Below are 19,980 nucleotides of genomic sequence, written 5' to 3' on the forward strand. Positions count from 1 at the left end.
TACTATGAAAATCTCCTAGTCGCCACACTACGGTGCTTGTTCGGGTACACAGAGGGAGAATTCAGAATGTCCAGTTCACCTAACAAGCACGTCTTTCGGGGCTTTGTGGGAGGAAACCGGAGCACCCGGAGGAAACCCACGCAGACACGGGGAGAAGGTGCAGACTCCGCACAGTGACCCAAGCAGGAATTGAACCCTGGACAGCTCTCTGAGAGTGTAAAATGGTGAGAGAATGCTGGTGATGATATTCAAAAGAAAATGAATTGTTTGTAACCTGCAGACTGAAGACTCAACAACTTTATATTATATTTGTATTAAATGTGCATACACCAAAGTACGAAGTATTAACTATGAATAAGTTGGCTAGATATGGGAACTGTCTGATAATTAATTAATATGTATGAGACGAACAGCATTTTATACTGCTTTATGTTTCGTTGAATCAGTCCTAACTTTTCATGTAGAATAAAATATATTTGTATGCTGCCAAGTATTTGGTTCAGAAAAAGACAGAAATGGAAAATGTCTGCTTCACAGCACAGAACCATTGAATAGTGAGTATTGGAGATAATGAATTGGTGTTCCTTTTTTCAAATTCCCTCAGTACTTGACCCTTAAGCTGTAAATCAGATTAAAAGATGCATTCTGAATAAAGATTAATGATTTATGAGGAGCAAATTACAATTTGAAATCTGAGGAAACAAAAGCAAGATTTATTTTTAAGTAATAGGTCCTTCGGCAGAATTAATCTGAACATGGCCAGGACCAAAGGGACTAGAAGGAATGGTACTCATTGGGGTCTCACAGGGGATTGGAGGCCCCCATCTGCATGCCCTTTGGCCAGGGTGGTGTCCTGGCACTATCAAGGTGCCCAGGTGGCACTGCCAGGATGTCAAGCTGATATTTGTGGTGTGCATGCAATCAGGTCAGGGGTGCTCTGTAGGGGGAGGGGGGGGGGGGGGGGGGGGGGGGGGTGGTGGCGACGGAGACCCTCCTATAATTTGGGTTGGGGGGGGGAGGGAGAGTCAGGGGGTGCTTCAGGGGCTTCGGATAAAAAGGGCAGCACGGTAGCACAAGTGGATAGCACTGTGGCTTCACAGCGCCAGGGTCACAGGTTTGATTCCCCGCTGGGTCACTGTCTGTGAGGAGTCTGCACATTCTTCCCGTGTGTGCGTGGGTTTCCTCCGGGTGCTCCGGTTTCGTCCCACAGTCCAAAGACGTGCAGGTTAGGTGGATTGGCCATGATAAATTGCCCTTAGTGACCAAAAAGGTTAGGAGTTATTAGGTTACAGGGATAGGGTGGAAGTGAGGGCTTCAGTGGGTCGGTGCAGACTTGATGGGCCGAATGGCCTCCTTCTGCACTGTATGTTCTGTGTTCTATGGCCAGTTGTTTCTGGGGCAAATACTGTGGTCTTTTATTTGCTCACTAACATTTTGGACTTTCAAATTGTTGCAATATCCATTCATCCCAATATGGTCCCCTGCATTACAGGGAGGTATGATCAGGTTTGTATTTCTTTACCCGCAACCTTGCATCTGTTGTGCTGTTAGTTTACCAGACAAAAGGAGCCTTGAAGATTGTTTTTTTACATTTTGCCCTTTTCCCATTTTAAGGCTTCTGGACTGTTGGCACTGGCGAGCTGACAGTGACTCTTTCTAACCACTTTCCGCTGGCACCCTGCCCTGTCAAAAAACATGATATGCTATGCCTGACATTTATCATAACCTCTTATGTTTTATTTTGAGCATTATTTTCTTTGCCATCCAGGAAGCGCTAGCTTTGGAAGCCCTGTTTATCCTGCTTCTGGGTATTATCTCCAGCTTTAAAGCTAATTTTGTGTTTTCGTGGCCAATCTTTATTTCTAGGACACCAGTGCTAGATCCCGTCTCAAACCACTGAAATTGGCTCTTCTCCATTTGGGTATTTTCATCTTTGATTGTTCTTTCTACCTTATCAAAAGGTGGAGCAGGTTTGAGCAGCTGAATGGCTTACTCCTGCTCCTAATTCATACAATCACATTATTATGTTATGATTGTTATTATCTAGATATCCTACCAGCCACAATTCACTTGCACTATCTTCTTCTTTCTGCAACTATTCAAACTTGCCACTCGGAATAATCCAGGGGTGACCACCTTTTTGAGGTTCAGTTTTTTTTAACCGTTTTACTAGCTTTTGGAACTGGAAGGATCTTAAACCTTTGCCTATCAAAGTCAATGCTTCCAACAGGAAACACGTCATCTGGCTATTCTACTTGCCTTCACAGAATGTTCTGAGCTTGTTCAGTACTGTAATGGCCTTTATCCTGGAATCAGGGAGGCAACACACCTTTTAGGACTCAGAGTTGTGTGTATATTCCGATAACAATTACATTTCTTCACTTTCCTGTGCCCTCCTGTACAACCAAGTCTCCCTCAGGGATTTATTTCTGACAGCACTGACCTGAAACCTCCTCACTCTCCCTATTATTCAACATTAATTTACAAATGTCCCATTTGTAGGGGTATTGCCTACCTGTTTTTCTTTGTCGGTCTAGTGGTCACCAATTCCCTCCTCCTGAAATCTCCAGCAGCAGGCTGACCATCTCCTGCAATGTGCTAGCATAAAATTCTCAGCTTTCTGTATGCACTACTGTGATGTTGAGGAATCGCCTCAAATATTTTAATTAAATCCCTCTATCTCTGAGCAGCTGTCACTTTCTCCATATGTAGGTTAGCACTGTTGCTTCACAGCGCCAGGGACCCGGGTTCAATTTCCGTCTTGGGTCACTGTCTATGCAGAGTCTGCACTTTCGCCCTGAGTCTGCATGGGTTTCCTCCGGGTGCTCCGGATTCCCCCCACAAGTCCCAAAAGACGTGCTTGTTAGGTGAATTGGACATTCTGAATTCTCCCTCTGTGTACCCGAACAGGCGCCGGAATGTGGCGACTAAGGGATTTTCACAGTAACTTCATTGCAGTGTTAATGTAAGCCTACTTGTGACACCAATAAAGACTATTATTATTATTATATGTTGTTTTTCAGGGCACATTGTTCTGAAGTTTTCACAAGGCACAGATGTATAAATGGTAGACCCCAACTGTGTTGCCCTATTATAAGAAATATTAAAACACCAGGTTAAAGTCCAACTGGCTTTCAGAGCATGGCTCCTTCAAAAGCTAGTGATTCCAAAAAAACCTGTTGGACTTTAACCTGTCATTGTAAGACGTCATACTGTGCTCACCCCAGTCCAACGCCAGCATCTCCACATCATGGCCATATTATAAGAATTATTTAGAACTATTTGTTTAACTTTAACGCTATCTAACTGTTTAATTAACACTAAAACATTAACCACTTAAATTGCTAACAAGTTAATAAAACACTAACCTCTTAAAAAAATGAACCAATGAATTAAGTATTCACATTGACTTACCTCTGCTGCTACTCCCTGTGTTGTGACTTTACTGTCTCTTTGAGATCAATCATTCCTTGTTTCTCTTGCGATACTGTGTCTGCCATTGATGGTTCTCTCTTCTTTGCATAGCTGCTCCGCCGGCCTTTTTCAATGTCCATAAAGTATTCCATTCTCATAAATACAGAAGTTGCCCAGGTACTGAAACTCGCAGATTAAATATGAAACTCTAGAGATCCCAGAGAGACACCCAAGACTGTAAAAGCTAAACCTCTTAGAGGCATTTCTGACAATTTTCAGATATATGCAAACTTGTATTACTTTATAAATGTTGCTTTTAGCTGCCCTAATGGAGAAGAACATAGTGCATTGGAAGTAATTATGAAAGTGATTTGGTTAATTTGATGATGCTGGTTGCTGTATTTGAAAAATAACTGCGTGAATTGATTGTGTAACGATGCTCAGCAAAGTTTCCTTGTTCCTATTGGTATTACCTGCCTATCATTGAATAAATCAGCAGGGCTGGTTAGCATAATAATTAGCATGGAGGGAATGCGAGAAAACAAGATTTTTGATGCTACAGGGATACATAAAATATAATGGTGTTTTATACACAAGAATTGTGATTTTCTTCACCAATTGGGCTGAATTTTCCTGGCTGCGTGAAAGTGAATTTGGAGACATGGCGCCTGGGAAAATGTGTGTGGGATGAGGTGGGGGGGGGGGGGGGAGGGGGTGGAGGAGAAGAGCCATGTCAGGATGGCTCCCTAATGTATTCCTGTTGCTAGGGAAATTACTCAGGTGCAGGTCGCCTGCCTGCTCCATACAGAAGAGAAGCCAATTAACATTGTTAAGGTATCAATGAGGAGAGACTTAGCAGCCTTGCTGGCAATTTTCAGGCATCTGAGGAGTGTCGTCTGCACATGCCAAGGCTGTCTTGATATGCAAACATGCAACCAATGAACACTCAGAATAGGACACAACCAATGGGCAGTCAGGACACTCAGAGGTGGCATCACCACAAGGGGGCATGACATAAACACTATAAAAGGGATGAGACACTCACACCCTGCCCCTTTCCACAGACAGACATCCAGAGAGTTAGACAGGGTTGATCAGCAGCATCACACCCCAACACATGGTTTAGAGCAAGCTGGTACAGTTAGACTGAGTTACGACAGTTAGATTAGCAGAGAGTTGAACTTTTTTGAGAACTGTATTAATAGTTCAATAAACACTCATTTCAGAGTCTGGAGCATCCTTTAGTTAAGACTGCATCAAGTAGCAGCCTGTGTTAGCCGAAGCATCATAACACAACAAAGGCCACCAGCTCAATGAAGGCAACCACCATACAGCAGGCTGAGGAATCATCAGATCTGGAACCTTCGGGCTGCACAGGGTAATCAGTGTGCATAAAAGACAGTCTGCAACCTTTTTATTTGCTTACTGTTTCAGCCTCATGCTTTTTTTCAACCTGCTTCTGCAGCACCCACCTCTTCCAGTAGGGCTGCCGTGGCTCCAGAACTGCTGTGGTTGGGTGGGCACCCTCAAGGGTTTGCTAATTACTTAACTAGGTGCTCAGCATAGAGGTGCCCGATTAGGAGTCCACCTCAGAGAAGATTGTTCTGCCAATCTTGCTCTCAGCCAACGCCAACTTTGGACTCCCCATTTATCTTCAACACGGGGATCCTCAATTCTGCATTGAAATTCATCCCATTGGGATAAAATTCAGGGGTGACTTTTGGGGGCCCCAGTACTGCATTCTAAACTCGAGAAGGTGTTCATTTCTATTCCCTGTTCAACATAATCTGCCTACTAGAGGTGAGATCATGTGCATGTTGAAGTTGCCTGCTTGAGGTGAGATAATATGCATATTGGAGCCAGATACCCATATTATTTTCAGCGCAAGTGGAGAACATGCGTCAAGTGTATTTTATTTTGCTGTGATACTTTGTTACTTTGTAAGTTGGCTTCCTATATAGCTGAAGATTTTCAAAAAATGGATGCTGTGGCCAGAATTTGAACTTTGCTCTTTAAGCTGTTATTTGTTAAATAAATTATTTGGATGAGAATGTAGGAGGCATGGTAAGTTTGCAGGTGACACCAAGATTGGTGGCATAGTGGATAGTGAAGAAGGTTATATAAGATTGCAACAGGATCTTTACCAATTGGGCCAGTGGGCCGTGGAATGGTAGATGGAGTTTAATTTGGATAAATGTGAGGTGATGCATTTTGGTAGATCAAATCAGGGCAGGACCTACTCAGTTAATGGTCGGGAGTTGGGAAGAGTTACAGAACAAAGAGATCATGGGGTACAGGTTCATAGCTCCTTGAAGGTGGAGTCGCAGGTGGACAGGGTGGTGAAGAAGGCATTCAGCATGCTAGGTTTTATTGATGAGAATATTGAATACAGGAATTGGGACATCTTGTTGAAGTTGTACAAGACATTGGTAAGACCTCACATAGAATACTGTGTTCAGTTCTGGTCATCCTATTATAGGAAGGATATTGTTAAACTAGAAAGAGTGCAGAAGAGATTTATGAGGATGCTACCAGGACTTAATGGTCTGAATTATAAGGAGAGGCTGGGACTTTTTTCCCTGGAGCGCAGAAGCTCAGGGGTGAACTTATAGAGGTCCATAAAATAATGAGGAGCATAGATAAGGTAGGTATTCAACATCTTTTCCCAAAGGGAGAGAGGTCTAGAACTAGAGGGCATAGGTTTAAGGTGAGAGGTACAAGAGAGACCAGAGGGGACATTTCTTCACACAGAGGTCAGTGAGCATCTGGAATGAGCTGCCAGAGGCAGTGGTGGAGGCGGGTACAATTTTGTTTTTTTAAAAAGCAGTTAGACAGTTACATGGGCAGGGTGGGTATAGAGGGATGTGGGCCAAATGTGGGCAGGTTGGACCAGTTTACTAATAGAAATTGGGCAGCATGGACAAGCTGGGCCGAAGGGCCTCTTTCCATGCTGTGAACATCTTTGACTCTGAGCGATACAGCAGGAAATCAGCTTTTATACTTTTCTCTTCAGGTGTCCCAGCAGCATCATGGTACATCGAGGAAAAGTAACATCACATGGATTTTCCTCATTTGTGCCTTTTCTTAATGATCTCACAGGAGGGTAGGTATATTATTTACCAACCAGGATATAGACAGGTTCAGTGACTGGACAAAAACTTGGAAGATGGAATATGATGTAGCAAACTGTAAAGTTAGGCACTTTGGTAGGAAGAATAAAGGAGTTGAATATTATTTAAATAGAGAAAGACTGCAGAAAACTGGAGCACAGAGGGATTTGGGGCTCCTCGTGCATAAATCACAAAAAGCTAGCATGCAAATTCAGAAGGCAAATAGAATGTTGCCCTTTATTTCAAGTCTTGCTAAAACTGTACAAGGCACTAGCTAGACCACTTCTGAAATACTGTGAACAGTTTTGGTCCCCTTATCTAAGGAAAGATATACTGGCATTGGAGCCAGTCCAGAGAAGGTTCACGGCATTGATCCTGGATATGGAGGGATTTTTTTATGGGGAGAGATTGAATAGGTTGAGTGTGAAGTCATTGAAGTTTGTAAGAATGAGATTTTCAGGGGGCTTGTCAGAGTAGATACCTGAGAGATTGTTTCCACTTGTGGGAGAGTCCAGGGCCAGAAGGCATAATTTCAGAGTAAAGTGCTGTTCATTGAAGACACAGGTGAGGAGAATTTCTTCTGAGGTTGTGAAATCTGTGGAATTCTTTCCACAGAAGGCTGTAGAGATTGGGCCATTAAGTATGTTCAAGGCTGAGATAGACATATTTTTAATCAGTAAGGGAATCTAGGGCTACGGGAAAAAGGGGGGAAAGTGACGTTGAGAATTACAACATGAATAAATTTAGTGTACCTAACTGTTTTTCCAATTAAGGTGCAATTTAGTGCGGCCAATTGACCTATCCTACACATCTTTTTGGGTTGTGGGGTGAGACCTATGCAGACACTGGGAGAATTCCACATGAACAGTGACCCGGGGCTGGGATGGAACCCGGGTCCTCGGCGCTGTGAAACAGTAGTGCTAACCACTGCGTGACTGTGCTGCCCTAGGAGTTGAGAATTAGCACATCAGATCAGTCATGATCACATTGAATGGGAAACAGATTAGATGGGCCGAATAGCCTACTTTAGCTCCTACATCTTTTGGTCTTATAACCTCGAATACATCTGAATTCCTCGACATGTACCCAGAAGGTATTAATTTTGGATGCATGGTGTATAAAAGAGAGGAAGGAAAATAAATAAACTCTATAAATTTAATGAAATAAGTACATGTGGGGAAAAAAACACAAATGACTTGTCACAATTTGGACTGGCATGTTTACTAGTTTTTGAGGCATTTTGAAGTGGAAAATGATGTACCTTCTGCTCGCCATATTTCCAGCGCATTAAAAATGGATTACAAAAGACATCACTTTGTTCCAGGGTAAAGCGATGCCATGTTTCCACACTTGTTTTACGTGGAGACTGTCCATCTAATGTTGCATTTACACTGTTTTATTCTTCAACATTTCATGTAGGGCTGAACTTTCACAGAATTATATGAGAATTAAATCATTGTGTAGTATTATACACTCTCTCCTATCGGAGTTTGAAGGTGTCCTGATCTCGGAAGGATGCCTGATGATACATAATACAAGTGTACCTTCCAAGGGAGAAGCCATGTGACTCTCTCGCCAACTCTTCAGTGGTGGCCAAACAGTCTCGTTGCATCCCTAAAATTCCTTCTTGTCGGGGCATTCCCTGCTTTGTGTATTGTCATGAGGCTGTGCCTCCTTTTATTTTTGAAAACATGATTTTCCAACTTTCAACTGACTGGAAATTTTAAAATTTGAACTGAGAGAAAACTGCAAGGCGGCATTCCAAGGTGTATGTATGTGGGCCTGTGAAGAGAGGCATTTCCTGTAATCCAGACACCCATTGAAACGTGTAACTGCTTGAGGAAGAGATGATAAAAATGAAAAGTATTGGATATTGAAACAATGGCTGCCACAGACAGACCTATCCAAAACCTCTGGCAAATCCACAATTGTTAAAAGTATTTCAAAGCAAAGCTGCCCAGCTACTGGGGCAGGCTGTACAGACGGTGTCAAGAACGTCCTTAGCAGAGGAAACAGACTGGCGGCTGCTCTCTGTTTTGGAATAAGAGTGTCTCCCAGTTGGGCAAGCCAACTCTACCAACATCTCCTGTATTTGACCACATCCAAGAAACCAGCCAACCCAAACCAGCCGCAACATTTAAAAACTATGCTTCAAGCACAATCAGAGGACACTTAATGGAAATTTAAATTTTTTTTGGAACTCTTATTTCACATACCTCTGTGTGGGTTGCATGCTTGATGTCACATTGGTATTATTTTTTTCTTGCGTTTAGTGGTCAATAAATTTGCTTTTTCTTTAACTCAAGTAAACCATGGGCTGGATGCTCCGATTTGAAGACTAAGTGCAGATGCCGGCGTCGGAACAGTGGCATTTTACGCCAGAAAAACCGGTGCAAAAGCCGCACCGATCCTCCGTCTGGTGGGGGGCTAGCAGCCACGCAGCGTAAAGTCTAGTAAAATGGAATGTCTCGTCTGATGAGGAGGATGCGGGGGAGGGCGAGGATGGGCAGGACATGGGGCCCAGGGCAGGCACTGGAGGCTACATAACGTGTGCGGCAGGGACGGCGTGCACAGAACGCCCGGTGAGCCTCCAGGTTCACCGTCTAGGGAGCCTGACATACAGTCACCCCCACCCAGCCTCCGGCCGGCCACCTCCTCCCACGACCACCCTCCCTGTGCCACCTCCTCCACCCCCTCCCTGATTCCTACCTGCCTCACTAAGAGGTGCGGCCCTCAGTGGGCAGTATCAGCGGGTCTGGTCCATGGGATCACGGATGATAACGACCCTGTCTACGACGAGCTCTGGTGTTCTGCCTCGTTTAACGACAGCTGAGTCCCTTTGGCAGCCGTCCTCTGGAGTTACCGGGCCTGGATGGGCCCAGCTGCTGCTCGCATGTCCCAGGTGGAATGGTGAGCCCTGTTCTGCCTGCTGCCCATCAGATGCACCAGGGACAGGAGGGGGAAGTCCGAGGCATAGTGATGTTTCGGCCCACCACCGCAGGAGTCACCAGCAGGGCACCCCATCACCCCCTCCTCCCTCGTAGCTGCCCAATGGCCTCCAGGCTACTCTTTGGGATGGGGTTGCAACTGGAAGGAACTCCTGAGGCTTCCCTGCCACCTGGTGCTGCCAGTACTGCAGGCCCATTCCCTTCTCGGCCAGGGTCTCAATGCTCACGGCCATGGAGCACAGGGAATAGAGCACCCCCCTCTGGGACTGTGCCACATCAGCCAGTGACTCTCTGTGACTGGCTTAGGTCAGCCAGCGCTTGGGCAATGCCGCCGATGGCCTCAGCCATGAACTGTTGTGACTAGGCCACGCTCTGGAGTGCCGCTGCAATGTCCAGGAGGCTCTGGTACATGGCTGCCCGTGACAGTCCAGCCCTGTCCTGTGCCTCAGCCCCCGCAGAGTGCCCTATGCCTTGGATATCCTGACCCATGGTCGCCATTGTGAATGCCACCCATGCAGTGTTTGATTGTTGTAAAAACCCACCTAGTTCACTAATGTCGTTTAGGGAAGGAAATCTGCCATCCTTACCTGGTCTGGCCTATGTGTGACTTCAGTTCCACAGCAATGTGGTTGACTCTTAACTGGCCCTCAAGGACAAGTAGGGGCAATAAATACTGGAACAGCCTGAGAAACCCAGGTTTCGGTTCATGACACATTAAAACAACCACCTGATGTGGATAAAGCCATGTTAAAAGGCAATGAAATGCAGAAATAAAAACAGAAAATGTTGGAAATACTCAGCAGTTCAGGCAATATCCTTCAGGGAAGGATACTTCACCCCAGGAGTGATGACTTTGACCAATTGGTATCTTTTATGTTGAAACAAACTTTAATTTAAACACAGAATTAACCACATTAACATCAAAGAAAATGGGCGGGATTCTCCACCCCCCGCCGGGTCGGAGAATCGCTGGGGGGCGGTGTGAATCCCGCCCCCACCGGCTGCCGAATTCTCCGATGTAGGGGATTTGGCGAGGGCGGGAATCTCGTCACGCCGGTCGGCGGCCGCGAGCAGCCCCCCCCCCCGCCCCGGTGATTCTTCGGCCCGCGATGGGCCGAGTGGCTGCCCGTTTTTGGCCAATCCCGCTGGCGTATGTTACACCAGGTATTTGCCGGCGAGACCTGGCTGCGCGGGCGGCCTATGGGGTCCTGGGGGGGACGCGGGGGGATCTGGCCCTGGGAGCTGCCCCCACGTTGGCCTGGCCTGCGATTGGGGCTCACCGATCCGCGATCCGGCCTGTGCCGTGGGAGCACTCCATTCTTCTGCGTCGGCCGCTGTGGTCCTCCGCGATGGCCGACGCAGAGATGAACCCCCCCCTGCGCATGCGCTTGGATGATGCCAGCACACGCTGGCGCTCCCGTGCATGGGCCAACTCGCGCCGCCACGCGGAGGTCCCTTTCCCGCCGGCTGGCGCGGCGCAAACCACTCTGGCGCCGGCCTAGCCCCTGAAGGTGCGGCCCGATGCTGGAGTGGTTCACTCCACTCCTCGGCGCCAGGACCCCCCGCCGGGTAGGGGAGAATCCCGCCCAATATCTTTAAAACTATAAGTTAAATTGTTTTTAAACACAAGGAGAAATGCACTTGCTGTCATACCTGCTAGTAACTCCAAATTATGCCACCCCAGTATAGTTGAAATGCTACTTGTAAGTAAAGTTAACAGAACATGCTTACTTATTTACTGTGCAGAGATTTGGTGAGAGAGAACAACCTGAAAATCATTCTGTCTTGTCAGACTCATTTGCTCAAACTGACAGCATTTGGCAAAACTGTTGTTCAACTTAAAAATTTCATATAGACCTGGCTCCTCTCTATAATTGCATCATTTATATCCTACTATTATGTTCCATCACCTGCTTAGCTAGGACTACATATAATCTCTCATAAATTATCTACTCTCCATGGAACCTCCAGCAATCATAACAATGTTCCATGAGGCATCTCTCTATAAACAAGTAAATTATTACAATTAATAATTTAATTCATGCGTTCCAGCATCTGCAGTAATTTGCCTTTATTTATAAAAATTAATAATTACCCTGCTTTTTATGACTTCTTAATTGCAGCTATAGCGGACACACAGACTGGATAGTTTAACCAAGGTTCTTTAATAATATTACTGCAACAAATACATACCTTAACTCAGGGTTTTGAAAACCCTTACTGCAACAGATATAAAATCAATATATATACCAATTTCTTACATTCATCATTAGTCAAAGTGTGGCCATGCATTTCTATTGCCTTATCAGGCAACATCCTCCTGAATCTGCAATGGATCCTCTCCAATGCAGCAGCATCTTTTTTTTATAACATGGAGCCCAACTTGTATTTGTCCCATTATGGTTTTCAATTCAATTTCACAATCACGTTTTGACTTTTATATTCTATACCTCTCTGCATTCTATCAGAAAAGTCCCTTGATCTGAAAGGAGAAATCTGTTTCACTCTCCAGACGTATTGCCGAACTGTTAAGTATTTCCAGCATTTTCTGTTTTTATTTCTGCATTTCATTGCCTTTTTCATGGCCTTATCCACATCGGGTGGTGGTTTTAATGTGTCATGAACCTAAACCTCGAGTCCTTCTGATCTTCTGCATCACTGAGCCTTCCCCCATTTTAATTCCACTTCTAAGTTTATTTTGTTTTAAATAGAACTGCCGTTTCTCATTTTAGTGAAGTTGAAGTTTTGCCTATTTTATTATTTTATCAGTGGACAATTGCAGCTGCCTTTTGAACTCAATTATTTATCATACCTCCTTAATGTTCGTGTCATCTGCCAGTTTGGATACTTTCTATAGCTCGATATCTGATTCATTAATGTATATAATCTGCGCAATCCACCGGCCGCCTTGTGCTATCGCACGAGTGTGGTGAAGCCACCTTGCAGGCTTCCTGGAAGTTTTCGCGCCTCGTGGGATTCAACCAAGTCTCGCGAAGCGTCTGAGTCAGCATCCCAAACGGCGTGCACCAAAGCCGGTTTTAAACCGAATTCGCCGAACTTACCCAGCATGCACAGACCTCCCTTTTGAGGCCACAGCTAGGAGCTCTTCAGCACTGGTCCACACAAATGTGGACCAGGTGGAACGGCACCCAGGGGGTCTCCCGGGCTATCCGAGGCCCGAGGCACCTGGGTGTCAGGAAGGTAACGCCCTTCCGTTAGAACGGGGTATCTTGGCACTGCCAAGGTTTGTGAATGGCACTGCCAAGCTGGCAGGAGCACTGCCTGGGTGCCAGAGTGGCACTGCCAAGAGTCGTGGCCGAGGGGTCCATGCCCATGAAAGGAGGGTGGTGAGGGGGCATGAAGGGTGGGGGTGTGCAGGGCAGGTAAGTAAGGGCCTCCGGGAGGTTGGGAGGAGTGGGTAACGGATAGGGTGTCCTGGAAGGGAGGGGTGCTGTAAGGGTGCTTGGGGGGGTAGCTGCAGGATATCCTTCTGCAGGTGGGTGACAGCCAGAGGTCATGGCCCACATTAGTACTGGTGACATATTTAGTGGGGATTAGGTCCTGAAAGTAGGTTTTAAGGAATTAGGGAAGAAATTAAAAAGCAGGACTGTAAAAGCTTTGATCTCAGGATGACTCTCCATGTCATGTGCCAGTAAACATAGGAATAGAAAGATTGAGTGATTGAGCATGTGAAATGAAATGAAATGAAAATCGCTTATTGTCATGAGTAGGCTTCAATTAAGTTACTGTGAAAAGCCCCTAGTCGCCACATTCCGGCGCCTGTCCGGGGAGGCTGGTACGGGAATTGAACCGTGCTGCTGGCCTGCTTGGTCTGCTTTAAAAGCCAGCGATTTAGCTCAGTGAGCTAAACCAGCCCTGGAGAATGCCTGTGGAGAATCGGTGTAGAAGGGAGCGCATTGATTTCTCAGGCATGGCGACCAGTGCTGGGGAAGGTGGGACCTCTACAAGTTGGATGAGTTGCACCTTAACAGGACATCTAGCAGGGAGATTTGCTAATGTTGTTGGGGAGGGTTTAAACTAGTTTGTCAGGGGTATCGGAACATGAGGAGTAGCTCAATTTGGAAGTAAGTAAAGTTGGTAAAAGGAAGTAGAAAAGCGGCAAACGAAATTTAAAGGCAGGCAAACCAAAGGACTTGGAAGAATGAGGAATTGGAGGAAATTAGTATTAGTAAGAAGGTTGTGCTGGAGCAATTATTGGAACTGAAGGTTGATAAATCCCCGGGGCTTCATGATCTACATCTCCGAGTGGATAGTGATTGCATTAATGACCATCTTACAAGATTCTATAGATTTAAGAAGCGAGAGAGAGAGAAAAAAACAGGGAACTACCAACCTGTTAGCCTTACATCAGTAGGAGGGAAACTGCTCGAATGTTTTATACAGGATGTGATGAATGGACACTTGTTTAATAATGACCTGATTTGGCACAGTAAACATGGATTTCTGAACGGGAAATCATGTGTGACAAACATGTTGGAGTTTTTCGAGGATGTAATTGATACATGGGAGTCAATAGATATAGTATACTTGGATTTTTCAGAAGACTTTTGATAAAGTCTCCCACAAAAGCCTGGTAAGCAAAATTAAAGTACATTGAATATGAGGTAATATCCAGGCATGTGTTCAGGATTAGTTCACAGGCAGAATACCATGAAGGAATAAATGGGTCATTCTCACATTGGTAGGCTGTGAATAGTGGGGTGTTGGGGGCTGGATTAGCTCAGTTCAGGACAGCAGGTTTGTGATGCAGAGTGAGACCGGCAGCATGGGTTCAATTTCTGCACTGGCTGAGGTTATTCATAAAAGCCCATCTCTCAACCTTGTCCCTTGTTTGAAGATTGGGGGTCCTCGGGTTAAATCACCACCAGTCAGCTCATCGCCCTCAAAGGGGAAAATAGCCTATCGTCATCTGGGACAATGGTGAGTTTACTTTATCATCTAGCATCATCAACGTAAAACAGAATAACATTCACTAACTTTATATTTACAGTATTAATGTCCCCTCAACCACCAATTATTCTCTGTAACTCAAACAGCCACTAATCTATTAGATTGAATCTTCAAAAATATGAAAAGGCATAATTTTACTATCTGCTTCATGTTTACAAATTACAATAATGCAATTGCACCTCCAATATTAGCTTTAAAACCTCAGGATTTGCTTAATGTTATCATTAATACTATAGAAATTTGGATCAGAATTTTCACTAACAGGGCATGAAGTCTGACCTTATACCTTTCCAGTTTCAAAATATATTTGTTCACAAAGCTGTTGAGAGTACAACCCAAGTGAACAGGGAAGCCAACAGGGTATCGCCTTAATTAATACTTTGAAGGATCGGAAAGTAAACCCAGGAAATGCTGAAGAAGAGGATGAAATAAAAGGAGTGAATTCAATGTCTCACCAGGATACAGAATGAGAAAGAAACACAAATTGAACAAGAGATAAGAAGGAAAATAAGCAAGTATAATTTTTTTAAATTGGTACCTGCATAGCTGTAAACAAAAAGTTCAGAGCCTCAAGGTATGAGACTCTACACAAGGAAGCCTTCTGAAAATCTAAATAAACCACACCCACCGGTTCTCCCTGATCAACTCTACTAGTTACATCTTCAAAACATTCTAGTAGATTTGTCAAGCATGATTTCCCTTTTGTAAATCCATGCTGACTTTGTCTGATTACACCACTGCTTTCCAAATGCTGTGCCATGAAATCCTTGATAATGGACTCGAATTTTCCTACGACCGACATTAGGCTCACTGGCCTATAGTTCCCTGTTTTTTCTCTACGTTCCTTTTTGAGTAGGGGGGTTATATTAGCTACCCTCCAATCTGTAGGAACTATTCCAGAATCCGAAGAATTTTGGAAAATGACCACCAATGGATCTACTATTTCTAGGGCCACTTCCTTAAGTACAATGGGATGAAGGTTATCAGGCCCTGGAGATTTGTCTAACTTCAATCTCATCAATTTCCACCAAACCATTTATTTACTAATACTAATTTCCTTCAGCTCTTCACTGAAACTTGTGTTTCTTAGAACTTCCGGTACATTATTCATATCTTCCTTTGGGAAGACAAAAGCAAAGTATGAATTTAGTTCCTCCGTCATTTCTTTCTTTCCCCGTTATGAATTCCCCCATTTATGAATTCCCCCGTTTCTGACTGTTAGGGGCCTACATTTGTTTTTATCAATCTTTTCATCATTACATACCGATAGAAACTTTTACAGTCAGTTTTCATGTTCCCCGCTAGCTTACTTTCATATTGTAATGTCCCCTTCTTAATCAATCCCTTTGTTCGTCTTTGCTGAATTTTAAACTGTTCCCAATCCTCGGGTCTATTGCATTTTCTTACGGATTTGTATGTCTATTTTTTGAATCCAACACTATCTCTAATTTCCCTTGAAAGCCATGGGTTGGCCTCAGTTCCCTTTCTACTCTTGTGCCAAATAGGAATAAACAACTTTTGGAGTTCACCTTGTCAAGAACCAGCAGGTAACAGTCGTGAGTGCCGACGTCTCAACCCCTGATGGCGATTATGAGTCCAACAAAGGCTTATACACCACCCTGGACACCAAACTCTCCAAAGTTTCTAAGGAAAATAAGATCATCCTCTTGGGGACTTCAGTGCCAGGGTTGGAAAGGACTCTCAGTTCTGGAAGGGAAGAATTTGGGAATTGAAACTCCAGTGGGGTTTTCCTGCTCAGCAAATGTGTGGAACACCAGCTTGCCATTGCTAACACACTGATCCAACAAAAATGTTCCATACTTCCCGGAAGCATCCACAATCAAAGCACTGGCGCATGATCGACTTTGTTATCATCTGGTCCCGAGACCAAAAAGATGCCCTTCTCACAAAAGTGACGACCAGTGCAGATGACTCTTGGACAGACCACTGGCTCATCTGCTCCTTTATGTCGATCAAACGCAACCAGAATCAGCGGGAAATAAAGGAACAGCTCCAAAAAAGATCAACGTTGAGCAGCTTCAAGAGCAAGGCATGCTGGTGAAATTCCAACAATGGCTTCTTCAAATTCTGCAAAGTGTTCATTCTAATGAAATGGAGGAAAACTGACAAGAGCTGAAGACAACCATCATCTTAAGCTATGAAAAAACCAGCAGCTACAAGGCCAGGAAACACGAAGGCTGGATTGACATGAACGACGACACCATCCAAGAGCTCATAGACAAGAAGAGGAAAGCTTTCCTCACCTGGCAAAATGACACAACTAGCAAGGCAAAGAGGAGACTTATCAATCAGACATGGCAGAAGTACAAAGAAGAACTAGGGAAATCAAGAACTAGTGGTGGACTGAGAAAGCTAAGGAGCTGCAACTCCTCGATAACAAGCATGACACCTGCTTGTTGGAAAGCTTCATCACTGGAGTTTCAATTCCCAATTTCTTCCCTTCCAGATTGTGTCACCAAGGCAACATATGCACCCAACACCCTAGGCCTCAAACTAGTGCAGAGTAAAAGCGGAACCTTCTTGAGAGCCACAAAGCCTTTGATGGAGAGACACTTCAAAGAATTCCTAAACCATGATACAATCATTGATGAGGACCTGTTTGAGGAACATAGAACATGCAGTGCAGAAGGAGGCCATTCAGCCCATCGAGTCTACACCGAGCCACTTATGCCCTCACTTCCACCCTATCCCCGTAACTCAATAACCCCTCCTAACCTTTTTGGGCACGAAGGGCAATTTATCATGGCCAATTCACCTAACCTGCATGTCTTTGGACTGTGGGAGGAAACCAGAGCACCCGGAGGAAACTCATGCAGACACGGGGATAACGTGCAGACTCCGCACAGACAGTGACCCAGAGGGGAATCGAACCTGGGACCCTGGCGCAGTGAAGCCAGTGCTAACCACTTGTGCTACCGTGCTGCCCTTGGAAATCCCCCAAGTCCCCATCAAAGATGATCTTGGACTGCCACCAAGTGTAGACTAAGTCGAAGCTGCCATTAAACACGTGAAGAGTGGAAAAGTAGTGCACAGGATCCCAGCGGTAATTTTCAGACTTGGAGAAGAGATCACCCATCACCTGCATGAGCTGGTCCTGAAAATCTGCATCTTAATCATCTCTATAACTGTAATAATTTTTTCTTTTGTTGCAAATATTTATCCTGATAATTATAGTTTCATTTGTAAAGAACATTGGGCTGGATTCTCCGCTGTCGGGATTCTCCGTTATGCCGGCACCCATGCCCGGGAATTTCCTGAATTGTGGGTGTGGTGCTGCCCACAATGGGAAATCCCATTGACTGGCTGGCGGGACGGAGAATTCCGCTGCCGGCGGGGCGCACCGCACCAGAACATTGGTGCAACAGGATGGAGAATCCCACCTATTATCACAGACAATTGTACAACATTTACCCAACAGTGACACAACTGGCCAGTTAGAGAACTGTAGCAAAACTGGCATATTTAGCAATATTAATGACAGATTATCGGTAAAATTAGTAATGAACACACTTAATATTGCCAAAATAGCTGATGGATTTCATACACGTGTCAATCCATTATTTTATATGAGGGATTCAGAGAATAAAGAGGAATGGGAAATATGAAGAAAGCTGAAAATTAAATTAAATTAAATTAAATTAAAATGCTAAAAAGTAAGTTTTAACTATGAAGCAGGTATTGCTCTTCAAAAACCAATTTGTTCTATCAAACACTGAGGATTTCATTGAGAATAGGTTCTCTGGAAAATATCAGTTTTAGAAGTATATTTTATGCAGACCACTTTGGAAAACTGAAGTGCACCATCGATGAAGATAGAATTGCTAATCAATAATCGATTAACAGTGGGCGGGAATCTCTGATTGCTGACGCCGAAATCGTGTTCGGCGATCGGCCGGAGAATCTCTTTTTATGCTGAAATCGGGGGTGTCACCTGAAGCCCTCCCCCAATGCTTCGCCCCCGATGGGCCGACTTCCCGATGATGTGGGACACGTGACCTCTCAACTTTCGTAAACCTGGCTCTGCCAGAGTCGGGGGTGGGGGGGGGGGGGGGGGGGGGGGGGAGCTGTTTCGCTGGCAAGGGGCTTCGGAGGGGGCTGGTAGGATTGGTGGGGGGTGGTCCGTGTGTATTGAGGGATTACATGGAGGCGGTGTTTGGCAGGCCGGGTCCGTGCACAGCCGGTGCCGCCGCTGTGCGTATGCGTGGCCATGGACCCGGCCATTCTGCATCCGTATCGGGGGCTTTACATGCAGCTGCTGCTAGCCCACCACTGGACGGAGCATCGGTGCGGGGGTAGCACCGACTTTTTGGTGGTAAGACCGGACGCATCCTCCGGCCATAGCCGCAGAATCGGAGAATCTAGCCCAGTCTCTCTGGAACCCATTCCGTAAATGTAACTTGGCTACAATTCAGTTCCAGGACTACATATTAATTTTCTCCCTACTACATTCTAGATGTTCTTTTCGCAGGAGTGATTTTATTTTGTTGGTATCTCTGGCAATTGTGTAGCTGTGAAAGATAATGGAAAGTTACTGGTATGGTTAAGTGTTTGTTTAATTTGGAAACCACTCTCTTGGGATTCTTAGAGGAGAAAGGAGAGTTTTACATAGAATGACATCGAATTCACAGAAACAGGTCATTCAGCCCAACTGATATGTGGATATATTTATGCTCCTTTTATAAATATAATTAACTACATCAGCATAACCCTTCAATCAGTTCTCCATCAAGTGTTTAAATGAATCATAAAGTTTTATCCAAGATTTGTTTTTTCAATTGAGGCTTTTATAATGGCCAAGAATCTTTCGACACCAAAATCGGGAAAGGTGATTGGACGGAGAATTGGTCTTAACGTCGAAGTCGTGACCGGCGCCGGGTTCACACCAACTCGCACTCAGGTATCTCGACAATGGCATCAGTATGTTCTACTCCGCACATACAATAAATACCATTTTCATATTATCAGCAGGCTTGACCCGATATTCTCTGGAACCACCGCAACCACTCCACTGGGGGATTTCCTGTCGGCAAGATTCATTTGTGCTTTTAAAAAATCAGGAAACAGCAGCCATGGCTGATGAGGGAGAGAGAGGAGATAGGGTACACAGAGGCGCGACCGTGGACTGTCAGTCCGGACACTTGCCGCGCTGGCTGAGGGAGGAGGGTTGGGTGCCTGCCAGGGCTCAGGGGGATGGTGGAGAGTGACCAGGGGACAAGGATTGGGGTCGCCTCCACAAGACTGAGGTGTTGTCAAGACATGGACCACCATTGTCCCGGCCTGCAAGGCAGCCATCTTGCTGTGCACCCCACTGACCAACACTGTGATCCGTGGTTCTGCAAAGTGTCGTATGGGTGCCCCCACCCCGCCACTCCCTGCACCCCTGCCCCCTCCCAAAACCCCACCACCCCGACAATCCACTCCCCAACCATCCCAAATTGGACCCCACCTACTGGTGGGGCATCATGTGGCCCACCCAAGGGCAAAGGCCACAGTAGGCCCTAGGGGTAAGGAGGGGG

At 45.3% G+C, this 19,980-nt stretch overlaps 1 protein-coding gene across 2 annotated transcripts in view; it reads left to right on the forward strand.

Annotated features, from left to right (window-relative positions):
• c10h8orf34 (chromosome 10 C8orf34 homolog) overlaps nucleotides 1-19,980 on the forward strand; it is a 536,034-nt gene that overhangs the window by 77,071 nt on the left and 438,983 nt on the right. The gene's annotated exons all lie outside the window — the stretch shown is intronic.

The sequence above is a fragment of the Scyliorhinus canicula genome, chromosome 10 (assembly GCF_902713615.1).
Source record: "Scyliorhinus canicula chromosome 10, sScyCan1.1, whole genome shotgun sequence".
Taxonomy (NCBI): domain Eukaryota; kingdom Metazoa; phylum Chordata; class Chondrichthyes; order Carcharhiniformes; family Scyliorhinidae; genus Scyliorhinus; species Scyliorhinus canicula.